At 39.7% G+C, this 23,869-nt stretch overlaps 1 long non-coding RNA gene across 2 annotated transcripts in view; it reads left to right on the top strand.

Moving 5' to 3' along the window:
• Positions 1–518: 518 nt before the first annotated feature.
• The window catches only part of LOC133656039 (uncharacterized), an 88,408-nt gene continuing 65,057 nt past the window's right edge, over positions 519–23,869 (top strand). Inside the window, exons 1-3 of one of the 2 annotated variants that reach the window (XR_009827085.1) lie at positions 519–609; positions 3,133–3,290; positions 3,428–3,476. This is a non-coding gene — a long non-coding RNA (uncharacterized LOC133656039). Of the gene's footprint in view, positions 610–815; positions 960–3,132; positions 3,291–3,427; positions 3,477–23,869 lie in introns of those variants that run through there. The other variant, XR_009827086.1, reaches the window with a different exon arrangement.

A 23,869-nucleotide genomic window follows, 5' to 3' on the forward strand; every position in this document is an offset into this window, starting at 1 on the left:
TCTTCCATTTCTAGTTTTTACTTTTAGTGTCAACATTTCAACTTTTTCCTGTTACTTAACAACTATTTAGTCAAAGTGGAACTTTGTGTTTTTTTTTTGTAAAAGTACTTTTAGAATGTGCAGCGGACCATTCTTTGGACACCCCCGTCCGACCTAACATATCTAAACATAACATCCTTGTATTAGCTTTGTTTAATGGGTGGCACAGCGATTTATACATTATATTATTTAAAATGTATTTAATTTTCAAAATAAAAAAAACTAAAATAGAACGTGCACTTTTGGACACCCGTGACCTAATTAAGACGTCGACCACTGTTTATTTTGACATCATAGTATCATTTAACATAGGATATAGATTTTTTTTAGTTTTGACATGATATATTTTAAACCCTCAAATACAAAATAATTAATTTTTAAAGTTATATTGCCAGAGAGGTGTATTTAAAAAAAACAAAAACACAGAGGAATACAACTGTAACCTATGAAAAGGACATAATGGTATCTTCCTACCTGAGGTCACTTGCTCATTGGAGGTGGGGACTCCTAATCTAAATTGGCATTTGGGATCAAACTTTCAAGTTGGTGTACATTTTCCCTGTCAGATAGGTAAATGTGTGTAAATGGACGTGTTTGTGGGAGTGTAGCGTCACTCCAAGTCGGCTGCACTAACGCCGGTTGTCAAATGAATCGACAGCTAATTCGAACTCGCTAATTGTTAGCAGGCTAGCCTGGCGCGTGCTAACGATCGCTAGTCGGCTAACAGCTAGTTAGCCCCTGGCTGTAGCTTCATTTGGATTGTTTTACTTTGACATTGCTACAAGCATAGCCACGGGGTAGAAACTCCGCGCTATCTGGGTCTACGGAATAAGAGTTCCATTTTGAATCCGTGATGGCGTACATGGCCATCAAGTTCCCGCTTGAACGTTCGATTCCCTCCCTGGAAGATGATGTCACAAGTATGCTATTTGCGTGTTAGTGTTTACCAGTGCAGTGTTTTTCAACCACTGTGCCGTGAGATACAGTCTGGTGTGCAGTGGGAGATTGTCTAATTTCACCTATTTGGGTTAAAAATATGTTTTGCAAACCAGTAATTACAGTCTTCAAATTATGTGTTGTTGTTGAGTGTTGGGGTTATCTAGAGCTCGGCCAGGGGCACTTGGAGCTCGGCAGAGTAACCGTGTAATACTCTTCCATATCAGTAGGTGGCAGCCGGTAGCTAATTGCTTTGTACATGTCGGAAACAGCGGGAGGTAGTGTGAAGGTAAAATTATGTCTAATGCTTAAACCAAAAATAAACAAAATGTGAGTGCCCCTAAGAAAAGGCATTGAAGCTTACGGAAGGCTAGGCAGAACGAAACTAAAACTGAACTGGCTACAAAGTAAACAAAAACAGAATGCTGGACGACAGCAAAGACTTACTGTGGAGCAAAGACGGTGTCCACAATGTACAACCGAACACGACATGACAATAAACAATGTCCCCACAAAGAAGGATAAAAACAACTGAAATATTCTTGATTGCTAAAACAAAGTAGATGCGGGAAATATCACTCAAAGGAAGACATGAAACTGCTACAGGAAAATACAATAAAAAGATAATAAGCCACCAAAATAGGAGCGCAAGACGAGAACTAAAACACTACACACGGGAAAACAGCAAAAAACTCAAAATAAGTCACGGCGTGATGTGACAGGTCGTGACAGTACACCTACTTTAAGACAAGTGTTTAAATTGATGCATGGTTGGTTATGGTTTAAAGTCATATCCAACAATTGCGACAACAACTTTTTACTGTCAACTGAGTTTCGTTTTTTAATGATTTCTGCTGGTGGTGTGCCTCTGGATTTTTTCAACGCAAAAAATTTGATTTTCGGAAAGAAAATCAGTGGTATCGCACATCACTAGTTACTAGTGATGTGCGATACCACTGATTTTCTTTCTGATCCAATACCTAGTAAAATCCGTGTGGTATCGGCGATACCGGCACTTTGCACAAATACACCTGATATATATGGTAAAATTAAAACATTCGTGTAATTAGGATATAAAATCTCAGGGCGAAATAAATTATAGCGTTATTATGTACTGACTGTGTTATCTTATTTATATCTAACTCTGAATGTATGTGTCTCCAAATAGCCTATAATAACATGCGCTTTTTGTTTTATAACACTAGGGGAGTGACTCATTTTAATTGCCGGTAATTTTCCTAAATAAACAAATGACAGCCTTTTGGAGGTTACCTCGTGTCTTTATTTATTACGAAAGCTTTTTTTGACACTGAATCTATGTAACTGATTTTTTTGCCTTTGAATTTTGTGACCTAAATTAAAAATATGCTGACAATCTCATTGAATACATTTGTGAGCAAATGTGTGCGTTTGAAAATTTTGTGTAAAAAATTCAGTGTATACAAATTTAGTATAAATTGTTGCAGAAAAAGTCACCTGCAAACTTGACACCTCATTGGATGGTTCTGAGACAATTGCTTCAGTCTTAATTTATCGGAAGTTGGTATTGAGTTTTGAAGTAACCAATATATCTGCACTGAATTTTTTTTACATTGAATTCTTACACGCTTTATTTTAACAAACACACATATTTTGCTTACAATTTTTTATTCAATGAAATTGTCAGCATAATTTGATATAAGAAAAAAATCCCTTCACAATATTCAAATACAAAAAATTAGGTTACATAAGTTCAGTGTAAAAAAAGCTTTTGCAATTAAGACACAAGTTAACTTCCCTACAGACTGAATGACAGAGCACAACAGAGCTTGCCGCTGCGCTTGCGCATTACGTACTTGCCTAGGCGGAAGAAAAAGTAGTTCGCACTAATCTCATTTAATTTAGACAAGATCTCAGTGATTTAGTTACTTTACATTGTGTTCCTGTTGTCAAATAATTGTAATATCAAAAGTATTGATATTTTGATTTGAGAATCAATATATTGGCGGTGTCAATATTTCAGTATAGCACATTTACCAGCAGTCAAACATTATTCTCACAATTTATTAATTTATGAATAACAAATATATGTTTTAAAATTATTCCGCTTCAGTTTTGCCTGTAATTTTTTTATGTCAAACTCTCCTATTGTTGGTGTCTTCATGGCATACTGTACAGGAAATGGACATTAGTACCCGATGGAAGCCTCGGACCATATACACATGGGAGACAGTATTCCTTCCAAAGTATCTCCTTTGGCGACTTCTTACGGAATGGTGTCCAAAGTTTTTCCATCGAGGGGCCGCCAACATTTTGCACATGAAAGACACCGTAATGTAAGTCAAAATCGGTTAAGTTGTCTGAGCAAAACATCCTCATCTTAACTTTGTGTCATATATCACAAAGCAAATGAGTGTAATATCTAATATTAATCATTAATCATAAATATATGTATTTTCTTTACCACTTGCAGAGGACCAATGACAAAATGAAAATGACCCCCGGCTCGCAATTTGGACAAGGTTAGTGGAAATACGTCGGAAATGCCGTAATTACTGTTCGCAAACATAAAACGTTGAAACACGAAGGCGACTTTGCCATATATGTTAAAAATATAAAGTAGAGTGGGAAAGTTTGTAATGTACAACACCAATCTGTACTGACTGAAAAACATGAACAATCATATTACAGTATCTGTAAAGTATTATTTAATGTTTTGTTTGTACACAGCTAGCCAGGCAGTGTATGTACTGTAGTGGTAATAACATGCATGACGTGCTGCGTGTATCATGATCAGTATTAAAGTGACTCACTCGATGGACAGTTGTTCGTCTGGTCCTGCTGGCCGGGAACGTTTCCTGTTGATTTTGGGTAAGCACTCCATTTACGTATGTCAAAATACCTTGTCTCCAAGTTTCATATTTATTGCGTCAAAATCACTTTCATCCCCCTCTCCCGGATTCTGTCTGCTCCAACGTCTCACTTCTTCTATAAGCAGCAGTTCATCCTCAGTATATTTAGTTATAAAAGTATAAGGTTAGCTTCAAACGTATAAGGTTGTGAATCCTCATTTGTCCAAAAATAGTTGTCTTTGTTGTCTGTTACCAAGTCAGCCATGATTACAAAACACTGCTTGATTCCAGAAGTAGGAACACAAGTTGTTGCCTGAAGTTGGAAATGCGCTGCTATAGAAACAGAAATCAATGATTAAAATGTACGGTAAGTACATATTGTTATGAAGGTGTCTGTTACTACATTATATATATATATATATATATATATATATATATATATATATATATATATATATGTATATATATATATATATATATATATATATATATATATATATATATATATATATATATATATATATATATATATATATATATATATATATATATATATATATACTTGCAGAGTGTGTATTGTACAAATTACATATTGTTATGGTGTTTGTTAGTACATTATATATATACTTAGTGTGTATATTGTACATATTAGATATTGTTATGAAGGTGTCTGTTGCTACATTATATATATATACTTGCAGTGTGTATATTGTACATATTACATATTGTTATGAAGGTGTCTGTTACTACATTATATATATACTTACAGTGTGTATATTGTACATGTTAGATATTGTTATGAAGGTGTTTTTTACTACATTATACATATACTTGCAGTGAGTGTATTGTACATCAGGGGTCTCAAACTCAATTTACCTGGGGGCCACTGGATGCAGAAACTGGGTGAGGCTGGGCCGCAAGAAAAGATTTAAAAAAAAAATCTAACAAGCACTTTTTAATGAATTCACCTTCTTTGAATGGCTATCTCGCCCTAGCAACATACTTGACAACCCACCTGATTTTCCCGGGAGACTCCCGAATTTCAGTGCCCCTCCCGACAACCATTCCCCCGAATTTGTCACGATTTTCACCCGGACAATAATATTAAGGCCGTACCGTGATAGCACTGCCTTTAACGTCCTCTACAACCTGTCGTCGCGTCCGCTTTTTCACCATACAAACAGCGTGCCGGCCCAGTCGCATGTTGTATGAGGGTTCTGCAGACACACGTAAGTGACTGCAAGACATACTTGTTCAACAGCCATACAGGTCACACTGAGGGTTGCCGTATAAACAAGTTTAACACTGTTACAAATATGCGCCACACTGTGAACCCACACCAAACAAAAATGACAAACACATTTCGGGAGAACATCCGCACCGTAACACAACATAAACACAACAGAACAAATACCCAGAACACCTTGCAGCCCTAACTCTTCCGGGCTGCAATATACACCCCCGCTACCATCAAACCCCGCCCCCCCAACCCCGCCCACCTCAACCGACGCACGGAGGGGGGGGGTTTGATGTGTGGGGTCGCAGGGTTGGGGGGGCGGGGTTGGGTGGTAGCGGGGGGGGGGGGGGGGGGGTGTATTGCAGCCCGGAACAGTTAGGGCTGCATGGTGTTCTGGGTATTTGTTCTGTTGTGTTTAGGTTGTGTTACGGTACGGATGTTCTCCCGAAATGTGTTTGTCATTCTTGTTTGGTGTGGGTTCACAGTGTGGCGCATGTTTGTAACAGTGTTAAAGTTGTTTATACGGCAACCCTCAGTGTGACCTGTGTGGCTGTTGACCAAGTATGACTTGCAGTCACTTACGTGTGTGTATAGAAGCCAAATACAACATGTGACTGGGCTGGCACGCTGTTTGTACAGGTTGTAGAGGGCACTAAAGTCAGTGACATCACGGCACGCCCTTAATATTGTTGTTTGGGTGTAAATCGGCAGACATTAGAGAATGGTTGCCCTGAAATTCGGGAGTCTCCCGGAAAATCGGGAGGGTTGGCAAGTATGACGCTGTCAAGCGCCATTCATATAAAACTTGCGGGCCGCACTAACATTACATCTTCATATTAAGGTGCGGGCCGCAAAATAACGTCTCGCGGGCCGCGTGTCTGAGACTCCTGTTTTACATATTACATAGTTATGAAGTGAAGTGAATTACATTTATATAGCGCTTTTTCTCAAGTGACTCAAAGCGCTTTACATAGTGAAACCCAATATCTAAGTTACATTCAAACCAGTGTGGGTGGCACTGGGAGCAGGTGGGTAAAGTGTCTTGCCCAAGGACACAACGGCAGTGACTAGGATGGCGGAAGCGGGGATCGAACCTGCAACCCTCAAGTTGCTGGCACGGCCGCTCTACCAACCGAGCTATACCGCCCCTTATGAAGGTGTCTGTTACTACATTTTATATATATGTATACAGTATATATATATATATATATATATATATATATATATATATATATATATATATATATATATATATATATATATATATATATATATATATATATATATATATATACATACACTTGCAGTGTGTATATTGTACATATTACATATTGTTATGAAGGTGTCTGTTACTACATTATGTATATATACTTGCAGTGTGTATATTGTACGTATTACACATTGTTATGAAGGTGTCTGTTACTACATTATATATATACTTGCAGTGTGTATATTGTACATATTAGATGTTGTTATGAAGGTGTGTGTTACTACATTATATATATACTTGCAGTGTGTATATAAAACATATTACATATTGTTATGAAAGTGTCTATTACTACATTATATATATACTTACAGTGTGTATATAAAACGTTGATGGAGGGTTTTAAAGTAGTTTTAGAGGGCATTGAAGCCTACAACGGAGACTCCTATTAGCCGCGTCTTTTAAGCGTTTATCATCTTTATCCATCTATCCATCCATTTCTACCGCTTGTCCCTTTTGGGGTCACGGGGGGTGCTGGAGCCTATCTCAGACGCATTCGGGCGGAAGGCGGGGTACACCCTGGACATCTTTATAATCGTAAAAAAAAAAGATGTGTGTTCTTCTCTCTCATAATGATTGTGAACAAAAGGCAACATTCCAGAAAAAGTGCAGTTCCCCTTTGAAGGTGATGAATTTGATATTTTCTGACTTTTAAATGTTGCAATGTTGGATACAAATCATAAGGTTCATGTATTCGGGCGTGAGCTTGGATGCAGTTTTGGATGCTTTGGACTGCTGTGTTTTGGAGTATTTTTTCAAGCTTGGCTACGTTGTGATGCCGCTGCGAGGTGGATGTACATATATGGTCTTTCTGGACATGCTGTGTCGGCAAGCGTCCCCTCCACTTTGCCAAGCGAGACTGCTGCCTCCGGAGCTTCTGTATGTTCCTTCTCGTTTCATGCCATCCCGCCTGCTCTATGTCTACAAAATAATAACTATAAAATAAATACAGTGTTGTTTACAGTGATGGGCAAGCTACTTCCAAAATGTAGTAAGCTAAGTTACAAATTACTCTTGATTCAAATGTAGCTAAGCTACAGGGGAAACTATCCCCGGAGAATTGTAGCAAGCTATACTACAAGCTACACTACAAAAGTAGCTTGCTACATCAAAGCTAAATTTCACAACATTTCTATCTGTGGGTCCACATGTATAATATCAATGTTCATGTAAGTGAGAGTGTACAAATAGTACTGTTAACTATCTGTAATTTAGCTGGACACACCCTACAACTACCTCTAGGGGTCCCCACACCCCACTGTATGTATTTATTTAGTTTGCCTTTTCTTTGGCCCACCCCTATAATGTTATTCAATTTCTCAACCTACAGTAAAAAAAAATAAAATCTGTACTTATCTATATGTTGACAAAAAATGACTTGTGTGTTGTTTGGGAACAGTTGGTAATGGTTATGTGCAGTTTCTTTTCCTAAATTTGTGTGAGACGTCTTAGATGAAGTGAGCAGTTATGATTTTGGTTTACAAAGTAAACAACCAAAAACTAAGGCTTTGGGCATTGTTTTGTCTAAACGTATACGTTTGTCTAAATATGGCTAGGGACGTCATCTTCATCACTAAAGGAAAAATGTAACCTGCGGGAGAGAATCCCTCGGCCATTTTCAGGTATGTTTCTTTTTTTTTTTGAGTGGTCAGCTTGAAGCGTCCCTCTGTCTCTGACTCCCTCGTCGTCCCGTGACATGAGTGTGTGTCTGTTATGATTTTGCTTCCTGGTTTCAATGACCTGCTTTATCTTGCCTCTGATTGGCCAGTCCGGAATGTTTCAATCTAACCTAAGCCAATTGTGACTCATCATACCAACGCCAACCAATCATCATGGAAGTTCTCCGTATGTATGGATGTGTCATTCATCCAGGTCATTGGATTTTCTCCATATTTTTGTAGCTTTAATGTAAGCTACCTATCTACATGGCTCTAAAAGTAGCTAAGCTACAGGAAAACTACTCGTTCAAAAAGTAGCTACATTACCGCCAAGCTACTGGAAAATGTAGTTAAACTACAGAGCTTAGCCACGTGTAGCTTGTTACTGCCCATTACTGATTGTTTATTTGCCCACGACATCTGGGCCACAATAAAATCGGATCAGCCGCTGAACTCCGACAGACAAAGACGGCGACATTGCGACATTAAATCTTGTTTAAAGAAGCACAAGATAATGTGGGATTAAGTATTATTTTCATATTAACGTGGAAAGTGCACAATAACACCTACCGTATTTTTCGGATTACAAGTCGCTCCGGAGTATACGTCGCACTGGCCGAAAATGCATAATAAAGAAGGAAAAAAACATATATACGTCGCACTCGAATATAAGTCGCATTTTTGGGGGAAATTTATTTGATAAAATCCAACACCAAGAATAGACATTTGAAAGGCAATTTAAAATAAATAAAGAATAGTGAACAACAGGCTGAATAAGTGTATGTTATATGATGCATAAATAACCAACTGAGAACGTGCCTGGTATGTTAACATAACATATTATGGTAAGAGTCATTCAAATAACTATAACATATAGAACATGCTATACGTTTACCAAAAAATCTGTCACTCCTGATCGCTAAATCCGATGAAATCTTCTTCCTCGTTGTTGCTCCTGGTATGCGCCACTAGCGTCCTTTCTTTCTGCTGCTCGATCGCCGTTTTCTGCTGCATATTTCACTACGTCCAGCTTGTAATCTGCAGTATATGATTTCCTTTTCGATGCCATTTTTGTTCAGTTTTTATAAGTTACCGCCAATGTAGAAATGATCCATTTTAATAGCTACGGCAGTAGCATATAGCAGTTAGCATCCCATGACCCACAATGCACTTCTGCTATGACCCTCCCCCGCCGAATTCTTATTGGTTGACGTGTGTGTGACGATTGCTGACATTTTGCTTCATCTCTTCCGTGAATTAGATAAATAATATTATTTGATATTTTACGGTAATGTGTTAATAATTTCACACATAAGTCGCTCCGGAGTATATGTCGCACCCACGGCCAAACTGAAAAAAAACTGTGATTTATAATCCGAAAAATACGGTAAAAGCAGCTTTTTTATGCAGCTCTGCATTGATCTGAGAATGGGCATGTGTACCTAATGTTGTGACCGGTGAATCTGTACGCTGTTTATGACATTTATTTTCGATGGTGACTAAAAGAAAAAAAAATAGCATTGGCGTTTATATTATAGATATATATTTAACAGTGTACATTTTCCAAAGATGCATTATAATATTCAGACAAACTCAGAAAGCAAAGTTAAGAAAAATGTAGAATGTAAATAATTGTATAATAGGATAATATCTAGACCTCTGGTCTAGATATTATCCTTTTTTCAAAAAATATATTTCCTCCTGCAATTTTTCCACAATTGTAAATATCTGTAAATACACATAACCATTGAGCCAACATATGTAGTTGAATGTAAATAAATAGTAACAACATGAATATTATTATATTTATGTGAGCATTTAAGATAGCTAGCGATTGCCGCGTGAGTCGTCAGCCAGTGATTAGCGCACTACAGTGGAACCTCTATTTGCGAACTTTTCGGTTTAGGAACTTTTAGATCGCGCAATTATGCAACTGTGTACGAACGCTTCATTCCATCATCATTTCCCAGGAGGAAGTCGCTAATGTTGCTCTAGAGAGGCAAGTCTGGGGGTCACTGCTGGAGCTGTTGTCCCCGCGACCCGATTCCAGATAAGCGGTTGAAGATGGATGGATGGATGGGCAGCCATTTTATCCTTGCTCGTACCAAAGAGATTAAGTAAGACGACTACTACAGCAATTTTTTAATTGTGATGAGGACGGACATTTCTTGAAAAATATGCCAAAGCGGACTTATTCCACAACGGAGGAGTATACTACCTTTCGTTCAGCCCAGTCTATTTCAAGAGCACCCCCCTCCTTTCTCCCACTTTGTCTGCTCCTTTCTCTCCACTGGTCAGCTGCTCCTTTGTAAGTGGATTTTACTTCTTCAAATGTTTACTATTGTAGCAATATGGCTGTTAAAGTTAAAGATTTTTGAGATTTCTGATCATTTGTGTGTGCACCAAAGGAACTTTTTGTGCGTTTGCGTGTAGGCAGAGCAGCGCATACAGGACAGTTTAGGGTGTCGTTGTTGTTGAATTATTTTGTAAATAAAGAGAATGTTGCTCCATCACCTCTTCTTCATGTCTGTTGTTATACAGTATTGTGTAGCACTTAACATTTTGTTCAAAGTGTGCAAATTTTCACTAAAACATGGACTTTTGTCAAGGCATGAATCCATTAATCATATTTACATTGTCTCTTAAAGGCCTACTGAAATGAATTTTTTTTATTTAAACGGGGATAGCAGATCTATTCTATGTGTCATACTTGATCATTTCGCGATATTGCCATATTTTTGCTGAAAGGATTTAGTATAGAACAACGACGATAAAGATTGCAACTTTTGGTATCTGATAAAAAAAAGGCTTGCCCCTACCGGAAGTAGCGTGACGTAGTCAGTTGAACATATACGCAAAGTTCCCTATTGTTTACAATGATGGCCGCATGAAGTGAGAGAGATTCGGACCGAGAAAGCGACAATTTCCCCATTAATTTGAGCGAGGATGAAAGATTTGTGGATGAGTAAAGTGCAAGTGAAGGACTAGTGGGGAGTTGAAGCTATTCAGATAGGGAAGATGCTGTGAGAGCCGGGGGTGACCTGATATTCAGCTGGGAATGACTACAACAGTAAATAAACACAAGACATATATATACTCTATTAGCCACAACACAACCAGGCTTATATTTAATATGCCACAAATTAATCCTGCATAAAAACACCTGCGTGTTTGTTACGCTAGCTCCTAGCTCCTCTGCTAGCTCCTAGCTCCATAGAACACGCCAATACAATTCAAACACCTGATCAACACACACAATCACTCAGCCCAAAAGACCGTTCACCTAACCCAAGGTTCATAAAGCTTATATATTTTTAAAAAGTTACGTACGTGACGCGCACATACGGTCAAGCTATCAAATGTTTAGCAGCCAAGGCTGCATACTCACGGTACCTGATATTCAGCTGGGAATGACTACAACAGTAAATAAACACAAGACATATATATACTCTATTAGCCACAACACAACCAGGCTTATATTTAATATGCCACAAATTAATCCTGCATAAAAACACCTGCGTGTTTGTTATGCTAGCTCCTAGCTCCTATGCTAGCTCCTAGCTCCATAGAACACGCCAATACAATTCAAACACCTGATCAACACACACAATCACTCAGCCCAAAAGACCGTTCACCTAACCCAAGGTTCATAAAGCTTATATATTTTAAAAAAGTTACGTACATACGCAAAAAAAAGTTGCGCACATACGGTCAAGCGATCAAATGTTTAGAAGCCAAAGCTGCATACTCACAGTAGCACGTCTGCGTCTTTGTCATCCAAATCAAAGTAATCCTGGTAAGAGTCTGTGTTGTCCCAGTTCTCTACAGGCGTCTGTGTATCGAAGTCAAAAGTCCTCCTGGTTAGAGTCTCTGTTATCCGAGTTCTTCCATCTTGACTGCATCTTTCGGGAATGTAAACAAAGAACCGCCGGCTGTGTACTGTTGTTGCTGACTACGTTCGAAAAATACGTCCATTTCGCACCGACAACTTTCTTCTTTGCTTGCTCAGCTTCCTTCTCCATAATGCAATGAACATGATTGCAACAGATTCACGAACACAGATGTCCAGAATACTGTGGAATTATGAAATGAAAACAGAGCTTTTTCGTATTGGCTTCAATGTGGAAGGCATACCCGTGTTCGCCGGTCTACGTCACGCGCATACGTCATCCCCAGAGGCGTTTCGAACCGGAAGTTTAGCGGCAAATTTAAAATGTCACTTTATAAGTTAACCCGGCCGTATTGGCATGTGTTATAATGTTAAGATTTCATCATTGATATATAAACTATCAGACTGCGTGGTCGGTAGTAGTGGGTTTCAGTAGGCCTTTATGGAGAAATTTGCTTCACTATACAAACTTTTCGATTTACGAACCCTGTTCAAGAACCGGTTACGTTCGTAAACCAAGGTTCCACTGTCGTAGCCAGCTAGCGATTAGCATGCTAACATGAATCAATAATGATATTGTTATATTCATGCTAGCATTTAAGACAGCTGGCGATTAGCTCTCCTGTTGCCAGCTAGCGTTCGCCGCCCTCGTAGTCAGCTAGTAACGTCAGTTGTCAGCTGGCGATTAGAGCTCTAGTTGCCAGCTAGCTATTAGCAACACTGTTATTTGAATATAGTATAACTTTTAGGAACAGTTTAATGTAAAATGCAATAATCATTTCGTACAAGCTTTATAAGTAAGGGATCCCTGCTCATTCTCTCCATCAGTTTGGGGGTCTTTGACCTGGAAAATGTTGGCCTAGTTAACTCAGTGGCCTAGTGGTTAGAGTGTCCGCCCTGAGATCGGTAGGTTGTGAGTTCAAACCCCGGCCGAGTCATACCAAAGACTATAAAAATGGGACCCATTACCTCCCTGCTTGGCACTCAGCATCACTCAGCATCAAGGGTTGGAATTGGGGGTTAAATCACCAAAAATGATTCCCGGGCGTGGCACCGCTGCTGCTCACTGTTTTCCTCACCTCCCAGGGGGTGAACAAGGAGATGGGTCAAATGCAGAGGACAAATTTCACCACACCTAGTGTGTGTGTGACAATCATTGGTACTTTAAAGGCCTACTGAAACCCACTACTACCGACCACGCAGTCTGATAGTTTATATATCAATGATGAAATCTTAACATTGCAACACATGCCAATACGGCCGGGTTAACTTATAAAGTGCAATTTTAAATTTCCTGGGAAACTTCCGGTGAAAACATCTAGGTATGATGATGTTTGCGCGTTACGTCAATGGTTGAAGCGGAAGTATTCGGACACATTGTATCCCAATTCAAACAGCTCTGTTTTCATCGCAAAATTCCACAGTATTCTGGACATCTGTGTTGGTGAATCTTTTGCAATTTGTTTAATGAACAATGGAGACTGCAAAGAAGACAGCTGTAGGTGGGATCAGTGTATTAGCGGCTGGCTGCAGCAACACAACCAGGAGGACTTTGAGTTGGATAGCAGATGCGCTATCCGACGCTAGCCGCCGACCGCATCGATGATCGGGTGAAGTCCTTCGTCGCGCCGTCGATCGCTGGAACGCAAGTGAGCACGGGTGTTGATGAGCAGATGAGGGCTGGCGTAGGTGGAGAGCTAAAGTTTTTAGCATAGCTCTGTCGAGGTCCCGTAGCTAAGTTAGCTTCAATGGCGTCGTTAGCAACAGCATTGCTTGGCTTCGCCAGGCGGTACAGCATTAACCATGTGGTTACAGGTCCAGAGTTTGGTAGTATTGTTGATTTTCTGTCTATCCTTCCAGTCAGGGGCTTATTAAATTTGTTTCTATCTGCATTTAAGCACGATGCTATCACGTTAGCTCCGTAGCTAACGTGTTTTGCTGATGTATTGTCGTGGAGATAAAAGTAACTGTGAATGTCCATTTCGCGTTCTCGACTCTCATTTTCAAGAGGATATAGTATCTGAGGTGGTTTAAAATACAAATCCGTGATCCACAATAGAAAAAGGAGAAAGGGTGGAATCCAATGAGCCCTTGTACCTAAGTTACGGTCAGAGCGAAAAAAGATACTGTACGTCCTGCACTGCACTCTAGTCCTTCACTCTCACGTTCCTCATCCACAAATCTTTCATCCTCGCTCAAATTAATGGGGTAATCGTCGCTTTCTCGGTCCGAATTGCTCTCGCTGCTGGTGTTAACAATGGTGAAATGTGAGGAGCCCTTCAACCTGCGACGTCACGCTACTTCCGGTACAGGCAAGGCTTTTTTCATCAGCGACCAAAAGTTGCGAACTTTATCGTCAATGTTCTCTACTAAATCCTTTCAGCAAAAATATGGCAATATCGCGAAATGATCAAGTATGACACATAGAATGGATCTGCTATCCCCGTTTAAATAAGAAAATTTCATTTTAGTAGGCCTTTAACTTTAACTTTAAGACCCCTGATCCAGACCATAAGGACGTGTGGTAAATATAGATTAAAATCATCATAGGACCCCTTTAAGTAAAAAAAAAAAAGGGACATCCTGTAATTGTAGGACATTACCTTATTGTATCGTCAAAGGTGAGTACATGCTAATGCTAGTTGACATTACGAATTAATTATGAATAATTCACAATCAGATCTGAGGAAATTTACCATAAAATCTTGTTATACCCACTAAAACATGGAGGGAATACCAGAGGTGGGACCAAGTCATTGCTTTGCAAGTCACAAGTAAGTCTCAAGTCTTTGCCCTCAAGTCTCGAGTCAAGTCCCGAGTCAAGACAGGCAAGTCCCGAGTCAAGTCCAAAGTCAAGACTGGAAAGACTCAAGTCAAGTCACAAGTCCTGCATTTTGAGTTTCGAGTCCTTTCAAGTCCTTTTAACCACAGACTAATATTTTTACACAGATTGTGTATGCTTTTAAACCGCTGTATTTATTTATTAAAACAAGTGCATTTGAAATAGCAGGAAAAAAAATAGTACTGACATTGCAATTCATAATAGCACTATTATCCAGTCATTTTAATAGTTTAAACAATTTTAAACATTTAACTCATTCCTTTACAGAATAAACACATTTGCAAAAACAAGTGCAACTGTACTTATTTGTACAAAAGTGTTAACATTGTATTTCCATGGCATATTGCATTGTAACTAGTTCCACAGCAGTTTCTATTCTGTTCTTACCTTATCTCATTGATCTCATCTCATACTGTATGTGTGTTTATGTGTGCGTACATATGAAAAACATAACAAATACATGAACATAACAATGAACAGAGTTTTACTTTTTAGATGTCAGGGCCCTATGCAATATGTACACATATTCTTAATATAGTATACATTTTAACTGACCTTTATTTGACTATGTTTGTCTTTTTGTAGGTGGCTAAAATACACGGTGCTGCTGACCGCCGTCTAACGTTATGTTACTGTGTGTGATACATTGACTAACGTAACGTTATGTATAGGTACCTCATGCAACCCTGCTTAAAAAAATCACTTGATAAAAAGTATGAATAAGGTGGCAAACTGCAGTGGACGCAACAGATTGCTGTGTTTGAAATTATGTTATAACCATGTTATAAGTAGACGCAGTATTGGTTGCTGTGACGCGAGCATATTGCATCTTGAAGTGGTGATGAGGAGCCGGCGAGCAGCCTAAACTGACAGTTGACAGGTAGAAAACAAAGATGCCGGGCTGGTGTTCAGCGTTTTCCTGCTCAAATGAGCGGACTGTTGAAAATAGGAATCAGGGGATTACTTTTCACAAGTAAGATTTAACATTAATGTACTATTGGTTGTATTTTATGAAAATAACATTACCACAGAGTTGAGAAGGAGCAAAGATCTTCAATATTTGTATGTGAAAATCACAAAGAAATCTTCTGGGGGAGGATGACGACCCTACAGGGATTTGCTTTACAAACTTTCAGACCCACCTAAAACAAAATTCACCAGCCGCCACTGATTATGATGCATTCTCATTTTAGGCAAAATATAAGACAATACTTTCTTAACAGTATAATTGTAACCAGGAATAAGTCTTCAAGTAACAATATTCAAATACTAACATTGTTGGGTAAGACAGCATTTGGTTTTATTCTGAATCCAGTGAAACAGATTGGTGGTTTTAGCTGATATAAAGACTTTCAGGTGTTTATATATGTTTAAGTATTTGTCAGACGCTTTTATCCAAAGCGACATACATAAAAAATACATATATAACAATCACTGTAAACATGATCATTTAAGGGAAGAATGTAATACAAAGTATCAATACAAAGTGTCAAGACAGAATAAACTCTCTGCTGCTGCAGCAACAGAGATATGGTCTATAAGATATATAGATATCTAATGCATTCATACATTGTTTATGTAGGATATACGCATGTATATATAACGTAATTATATTGTTTCTTCAACTTAAAAAATAGCTGACCTTTTTTTTCCCCCTTCTCTGGGCTTATATTCCCGGTTTTGATCTCGGAGGTCTGGTCACTTATAGCATATAAGAATATTCTATTACTGTTAAGCAAACTATGAATAATAAAACATGTGTCCTTTATCATAGCTACACGTATGACAAAAAAGCGTGTGAAAATGAGTGGTATTCAGTGAGGTAAAATGAATTAAATGCGCTGACAGTTCATTGCTCCTGCCAAATGAATTGCACTGAGTGGAGCGGATCACCACTCCAAGATGGCGGCCCCGCGTCTCGTCTGCGCCTGTAAGCAGTAGCGCTCGATGCTGCGTACCCTTATAAGATGTCTATGGTTATGACGTTAGCAGTGAGTTTACAGCCTCACTGATTTAACTACACAGCAAATAAAAGTCATGTTACTTAGCCAATAAACGTTATCTTACATTCAAAACTTACCCTTCTTTGTGCAACTTCAAATGTCGAACGAAGTTGGAAGTTGTTGCGTCTCCGTCTGCAATATTCGAACTGCATGATTTGCATACGGCAATTCCTTTTTTGTTGACCAAGTCGTAGTTTTTATACCCGAACGAAACCAACTTTGGTATAAATCTCTCTCACTGGCGCGTTGTTTGACAACTCTTGTTCATTGGTTGTCCTGCAATTTGATTGGCTGAATGCTGTGTGATGAAAACAATGTAGATCTAATTTGATTGGCTGTTGTACTGAGAGCACACACGCTGACACGCAGCACACACGCTGATAGACAGACACGTACAAAATGAAAGATACGGAGCGCTCCCAAATAACTTTTTAAGCTTTAGGTTTTGGGGAAAGTAGCAAGTCATGTCAAGTCAAAAGGCTCAAGTCCAAGTGAAGTCACAAGTCATTGATGTTAAAGTCTAAGTCGAGTTGCAAGTCTCTTTACATTTTGTCAAGTCGAGTCTAAAGTCATCAAATTCATGACTCGAGTCTGACTCGAGTCCAAGTCATGTGACTCGAGTCCACACCTCTGGGGAATACTGCAATACTGCATGAAAGGCTGGAGAATCCGTGGCCCAAATAAGTCCAACGTCTTGTAGACCAGTAATTCTCAAACTGTGGTATGCCGAATAACCACTTCATTCACATTCATTCCACTTCTACAGAAAGCTAGGAGTATCCAACAATGATTTCAAATTCGAAATGGTCACAGCTGATGAGGTGCTTAAAAAATTGAGCGCGCTCCATCCAAACAAGGCCACCGGCCTTGATAATATTCCCTCCAGATTCCTCAGGGACTCTGCCTCCATCATTACCCCAATCATCACGCACATAATAAACCTCTCAATTTCACTAGGCCAAGTACCAAAAGATTTTAAGATAGCAAGAGTAACTCCCCTTTTTAAAAAAGGAAGCAAATTGGAACCTGGCAACTACCGACCTGTTTCTATTCTCAGTTCCATTTCGATAGTAATGGAAAAAATAGTTTATGAACAGGTCGATAGTTACCCTGCCACTAATAAACTCATGTACAAATTCCAATCCGGCTCATGTACAAATTCCAATCCGCCTTCTCTATCTGACCGACCACATCAAACATGAGGTGGACGCGGGAAAATACTGCGGCATGGTCATGCTGGACCTTCAGAAGGCCTTTGACACCGTTAACCACGCTATACTGTTGGATAAGCTCAGAGCAATCGGATTTAACAAAACCTCATCGAGCTGGTTGCAATCTTACTTGGAGGGGAGGGAACAGGTGGTAGAGGTGAACGGCACAGTGTCACCCCCCCTCTCAGTAAGCTGTGGAGTCCCCCAAGGCAGTATATTGGGGCCTTTACTGTTCCTAATATACATAAACGAATTGTCATCGGCATGTTTGCGGATGACTCTGCCTTGCTGGTATCAGACAGGGACAAGTCACAGGTGGAGAAAATCCTCAGTGCTGAGCTCTGTAGAACTTGCACCTGGCTCGCTGACAACAAGCTATCCATACACTTGGGTAAAACGGAATCCATCCTGTTTGGGTCCCACATCAACCTTAAGAAAGTCAATGACTTCACTATAAAAGTGGGTGACATTGTTATCACCAAGAAGGATGAGGTCACCTACCTAGGTTCCATTCTAGAGGCTAATCTTTCCTGTGATAAAATGGCAACCCAGGTAATCAAAAAGGTCAACCAACGAACGAGATTTCTCTATAGAATCTCCTCTCTGGTCAACAAAAGCACCATGAGGACTCTGGCGGGAACTCTCGTTCAACCCTTTTTTGATTAAGCATGCACCTCCTGGTACCCTAGCACCTCCAAAACCCTCAAATCTAAACTCCAAACATCCCAGGACAAGCTAGTCAGATTACTTCTAGACCTCCACCCCAGATCCCACCTCACTCCTACCCACTTCTCCAAAGTGGGCTGGCTCAGGGTGGAGGACAGAGTAAAACAACTTGCACTGAGCCTAGTCTATAAAATCCGCTACACCTCCCTGATACCGAAGTACATGTCAAACTACTTCCTTAACGTAAATAACCGCCATAACCCCAACACCAGGGGGAGCTCCACTAACCACGTTAAACCCAGATTCCGATCTAACAAAGGTCTTAACTCATTCTCTTTCTATGCCACATCAATGTGGAATGCGCTCCCAACAGGTATAAAAGAAAGGGCATCTCTATCCTCCTTCAAAACAGCAATAAAAGTACACCTCCAGACAGCTACAACCCTAAACTAACACCCTCCCCGGATTGTTAATAATCAAATGTAAACAATCAAATGCAGATACTTATCCACACCCCGGATTGTAAATAATGTAAATAATTCAATGTGATTATCTTGTGTAATGACTGTATTATGATGATAGTATATATCTGATAGTGTATATCTGTATCATGAATCAATTTAAGTAGACCCCGACTTAAAGGCCTACTGAAATGAAATTTTTTTATTTAAACGGGGATAGCAGATCTATTCTATGTGTCATACTTGATCATTTCGCGATATTGCCATATTTTTGCTGAAAGGATTTAGTAGAGAACAACGACGATAAAGATCGCAACTTTTGGTATTTGACAAAAAAAAGCCTTGCCCCTACCGGAAGTAGCGTGACGTAGTCAGTTCAACATTTCCGCAAAGTTCCCTATTGTTTACAGTGATGGCGGCCAGAAGTGAGAGCGATTCGGACCGAGAAAGCAACGATTTCCCCATTAATTTGAGCGAGGATGAACGATTTGTGGATAAGGAAAGTGCAAGTGAAGGACTAGTGGGGAGTGGAAGCGATTCAGATAGGGAAGATGCTGTGAGAGGCGGGTGGGACCTGATATTCAGCTGGGAATGACTACAACAGTAAATAAATACAAGACATATATATACTCTATTAGCCACAACACAACCAGGCTTATATTTAATATGCCACAAATTAATCCCGCTAGCTCCTAGCTCCTAGCTCCCGTCCATATAACCCGCCAATACAATTCAAACACCTGCACAACACACACAATCACTCAGCCCAAAGGACCGTTCACCTAACCCAGACCTGGGTATTCTGCGGCCCGCGGGCCGCATCCGGCCCTTTGTGCGTCCCTGTCCGGCCCGCGTGAGGCCAATTATAAATTACAAAATAAATTTTAAAAAGTATCTATGTCGAGTGTGCAATACAACGGTGCTGCTTTTGTTTTGAAAATCGTTATTTGTATTACTTCCGTGTGGACGTATGCGTGTGCGTGATTGTGAGTGAATGTGAACAGCTGCAATCATTAATTACAAAATAAAGTTGAAAAAACATCTATGTCGTGCGCGCAATACAACTGTGCTGCTTTTATTTTGAAAAGTATTATTTATGGGCGTGTGTCCGTGTGTAACCTGCGAGTGAAGGTGCACATGCAGCGACAAGTGATGCACGGTTTACACCCGAGACGCTAAAAAGAGAAAAGTTGATGAAGAATGGCGTGTTTCCAACAAGACATGAACTGCAAAGCAACGTTCCCTCTAAGGTGCGTGCCTGCGCAATTGCGCACTGCTCAAGCGTCTGCTGCGCGCAGCAAATATATGCCGCGCACCAAATCAAATCCCATCTGAATTCTAAACAAAATAAACATATTTATTCTATGTAATTTTGCAATGCAACTTTGAGTGACAGTGACAACAAGCGGCCCTAACGGTGTTCGTCAACACCGTTCAATTGAACACCGTTCAATTATTGTAACGTCTATCGAGATGCTTCGAGGCCAGGAATTATATCGATCACTTTATTGAGCAAAACTGTTTATATTCGGCCATAACCACACCAAAAACATAAGTAAAACACTTCTATCTCGAAAAACTAGTCATTTTCTGCCGTACAAACCAGGCCAAAACCAACTTGTCATCTGTCACCAACACGCATAGCACTAAACCACTGGTGCGTTTATGGCCACACAAAAAGTCGGACAACTCAAACACCACACAAAGTTACACTATGACTCCTCAGTCATACGTGTGCTTATTTTACTGTCATTTATTATTAATGTTAATTTATTTATATTAGTCATGGAATGCTGTTACACACACTATGTTGAAGTATTACTATTATTATTAATTATTATTATTATTATTATTATTTATTTTACGGTATATATCAAAAATAATATTGAGCAAAATTTAATTGAAATATTGTCGATGTGGCCCTCCAGCAGTGCTCGGGTTGCTCATGCGGCCCCCGGTAAAAATTAGTTGCCCACCCCTGACCTAACCCAAGGTTCATAAAGCTTATATATTTACCCAAAGTTACGTACGTGACACGCACGTACGGGCAAGCGATCAAATGTTTGGAAGCGCAGCTGCGTACTCACGGTAGCACGTCTGCGTCTGTGTATCCAACTCAAAGTAATCCTGGTAAGAGTCTCTGTTGTCAGAGTTCTTCGATCTTGACTGCATCTTTCGGGAATGTAAACAATGAAACACCGGCTGTGTTGTGTTGCTGACTTCCCTCGCAAAATACTCCGCTTCGCACCGACAACTTTCTTCTTTGCTTGCTCAGCTTCTTTCTCCATAATGCAATGAACAAATTGCAACAGATTCGCCAACACAGATGTCCAGAATCATGTGGAATTTTGCGATGAAAACTGACGACTTTAAGCTGGCCGCGGTGCTGGACTAAAATGTCCTGTCTAACTCGTGACGTCACATCCGCGGCGTCATCATACCAAGACGTTTTCAGCAGATATTTCGCGGGAAATTTAAAATTGCACTTTAGTAAACTAACCCGGCCGTATTGGCATGTGTTGCAATGTTAAGATTTCATTATTGATATGTAAACTATCAGACTGCATGGTCGGTAGTAGTGGGTTTCAGTAGGCCTTTAAACAAGTTGAAAAACTTATTAGGGTGTTACCATTTAGTGGTCAATTGTACGGAATATGTACTTCACTGTGCAACCTACTTATAAAAGTCTCAATCAATCAAAATTGAATATTCAAACACAGTGATGCTGTTCAAACTGTGTGCGATGTTACAGTGGCCACAAATATTAAACAGACTTGTTAAATAAAACATCTGCCTTGTTTTTAATGAATACTTAGGCCTACTATGCTACTGTCTTTTAATGTTGGAGAGCCAAGTGTTTTCTGAGGTGGTACTTGGTGGAAAAACGTTTGAGAAGCACTGCTTTTGACAATTAGATCTTTTTGTTATTGTCAGTGTTGTTTCAAGTGAATATGTCCGCTTGGTCTAATTGTTTTTGTAATAAATTGTCACTCAACGACGATTATCAGTTTTGTCCCGCGGCACAGAATCGTTTGACACTCGCAATTATTTCCGTTGACTGCTGGCAAATGTCCCCAATCACGAGGTATGCATGGATTGCGTCACGCCGCCTTCGCACGGGACGTAGAAAACGAGGGAAGGATTCCTTTTTTTTCAGACTGCGTTTGTGTTGTGAGGAAACAATTAGCGGATGCAAAAGGCACAGAAAAGACAAGGCAACAAGGAATATTTTCCCGTACTTTTATGACAACACAAATATCGAAAAGCAGCTTGGTCACTCACAAAGTAAGAGTTAGCAAACACAACCTAGCAGTGATGTTCATACAGCTGGGGCGTGCGGGCAGAGGAGGCAGGTGAGGCTCACGATCAATTCAAAACTAATATTAACCAAAAAAATATGAATGGAACAATGATAATCTAGTGAATATGAATAATCTATTGAACTGTGTTGTTATTGTACAGTACATTCTGCATGAATTAATTTGTTTTTAGCGTTAAAAGTTAAAATTAAAGTACCACTGATAGCACCACTATGTGTGGTGAAATTACCCTCTGCATTTGACCCATCCTCTTGTTCCACCTGGGGGGTGAGGGGAGCAGTGAGCAGCAGCGATGGCCGCACTCAGGAATAATTTTGGTGATTTAACCCCCAATTCCAACCCTTGATGCTGAATGCCAAGCAGGGAGGTAATGGGTCCCATTTTTATAGTCTTTGGTGTGACTCGGCCGGGGTTTAAACTCTCAACCTACCGATCTCAGGGCGGACACTCAAGCCATCGCAGGTTGGGTTGGATGGCTAAACTCTACTGTCCTATCTCCCTTGCGCCAACACAAACTCCCAACACTACACACAACTGACAGGTGGTTAAACCTACAAAACTCTGTGGAAAAAGCAGATGAGTTTTTAGTTCAAATAAGGATTTTGTTCAAGGAATAGCTTATTTTGTGTTAAACTTGCTAGTGCAGGAATCTGTAAACACAGCAGAGAATTTTGATGAACATTTTTTAGTTTTTCTAAAGGCACTTTACGTATTACACTCTATGTCAGGCCTGGGCAATTATTTTGACTCGGGGGCCAAATTTAGAGAAAAACATGTGTCTGGGGGCCGGTATATCTGATTTTGAGGAACACTAATACAAAACCTCACAATAATGTCTGATTGAAAGCTAAATACGTTCTGAGAGACCACCTCAAAAAACGGAATGGAATTTAAATTTTTCTTTACTGAATGAGACACTAGAATGTATATGAAAATAAAGAATGTGGATTTTACAATATTAACTATGAACGATAAAACACTGAATATTGACAACAAATGAACGTCACACCCCCTCTCCATCGACATATTTTACAGTCAAGCGAAACGTAACAAAAATGCAACAAAAGGCAGCGAAATATGAACGCTAAGGGTAAAAAAACCCAACCTACAATCTGATATATCACTAAGCTTTAGAACTTTGTTGTAAAATTCTCCTTCCACGCCTGTCCCTGACACCTGCATTTCAGGCTGACCTCTGTGGAAACGCTCCGCACCCACACTGGTGGCTCGTGTGAGCTGCTGTGACTTAGATTACCATAGTAACTAGTATATCATGCAAAAGCGCAGAGAAATACTTTGTATAGTTCAAGACTTACGGTCATTTGAAAACATCGCTGCACATCATAATGGCAGCTACAATTTCCATCTTAAAAAAATATTTGGGAATGTCTGGCGGGCCAGATTGAAAAGCGTAACGGGCCACACGCGGCCCCGAGCCTAAATTTTCCCAGGTCTGCTCTATGTAATAAGAGTGCCTTTTTGTTGTGGAAATGTTGGCTGGTCCTATTT

This window comes from Entelurus aequoreus, linkage group LG08 (genome assembly GCF_033978785.1).
Source record: "Entelurus aequoreus isolate RoL-2023_Sb linkage group LG08, RoL_Eaeq_v1.1, whole genome shotgun sequence".
Taxonomy (NCBI): Eukaryota; Metazoa; Chordata; class Actinopteri; order Syngnathiformes; family Syngnathidae; genus Entelurus; species Entelurus aequoreus.